The sequence below is a fragment of the Oryx dammah genome, unplaced genomic scaffold (genome assembly GCF_014754425.2).
Source record: "Oryx dammah isolate SB20612 unplaced genomic scaffold, SCBI_Odam_1.1 HiC_scaffold_27, whole genome shotgun sequence".
Classification (NCBI taxonomy): domain Eukaryota; kingdom Metazoa; phylum Chordata; class Mammalia; order Artiodactyla; family Bovidae; genus Oryx; species Oryx dammah.
The window spans coordinates 48,188,625-48,189,863 of NW_024070211.1; the positions used below are offsets into that span (position 1 = coordinate 48,188,625).

Genomic DNA, 1,239 nt, shown 5'->3' on the forward strand with positions numbered 1-1,239 from the left:
ACCCGAGCACCACAACTACTGAACCAGTGCTCTAGAGCCCTGCTGCACAACAAGAGAAACCGCCACAAGGAGAAACCCACACACTGGAGCTGGAGAGTAACCCCTGCTCTCCACACCAGGAGAGGGCCTGTGTGCAGTGCCAAAGATCCAGAGCAACCAGAAATAAAGAAATAAATCTTTTAAAAAGTGTTTAAAAATAAATAAAAATACAACTTTACTGGAAAAAGAAAGTTATAAACTATGGCTATCATAGAAATTAGTAAGTCTGCTTATAATTTGAGCTCACCATTTCAATTTTTCCCCCAACTTATGTGTGTGTGTGTGTATCTAAATAGATCTATATAACAGTCTTTATTATTTGTGCTTCTAGGCACTTCTCTAAATTCATTACAGGGTGGATATCACATCCATTCCCTGAATAAACAAAACTCTTCTTCAGTAGGATGCAAGCAGCAGTCTTAAAACCATTTTTATTACATATATGTAAAAAAAAAAAAATCCTTAAATAATCTGCTTGTCCCCCTTGTGCAGGGGCCAGGCTAATCTTCTCTGTACTGTTTCAGTTTTAGTATATGTGTTCCCTACTAAACTTTTAAAATTCATCAAGCCCAAAATATATTGTGACAAACCGCCTTTAATTTTTCCCACCCACGTTTTATAGATTTTAATATTCTAAGTTTTTCACGCATCAAAATTTTGTTTTTTAAGAGTTTTATTTAACATCTTAAAGAGCATAAAAATTTCTGAAACCCCTCTCCCCTCTCTTTGAAAAAGGGAGTTATATTTTGAAAGAAGTTTAAAAGGAGCTCCATTCTGGAAGAACTTAAAATCAATTCTGAATTTACTGTCTAGAATACCAGGCAAAAATCCATCATCCTCAACCTTTACAGTAGGTTGTGAAGCTAACAGTAAGCTTCCTAAAATGCATGTACTTTCACAATCCTATTCTTATTGAAAATGTTTTTCCTCAGAAACATACTTGTGTTTGAGAAAAAATAACTACAGGGTAAAAATTTTTGAGAGGAAGTTGAAAACAGGTACCATGGAAAATATTATTATTGATTTTCTTTTTTATAAATGTGTTTGGCAGTGAATGTGAACTGAGCTGTCCAGTGTAAGCATCCAGAAAATTTTCCCCCATTGGTAATATAGTAGAGTTCTCTTTCAGTAAACATTTGCTTTCGAAAATCATAAAACGTCAGTTTTGGCCAACTGCATCAGTCCTTATTCTGCCATCTG

The 1,239-nt window shown here is 34.9% G+C and overlaps 1 non-coding gene across 1 annotated transcript; it reads right to left on the bottom strand.

Moving 5' to 3' along the window:
* Positions 1-485: 485 nt before the first annotated feature.
* Positions 486-590, bottom strand: LOC120855277. The gene has a single exon (XR_005719238.1). It is a non-coding gene; the product is annotated as a U6 spliceosomal RNA (small nuclear RNA).
* Positions 591-1,239: the final 649 nt, after the last annotated feature.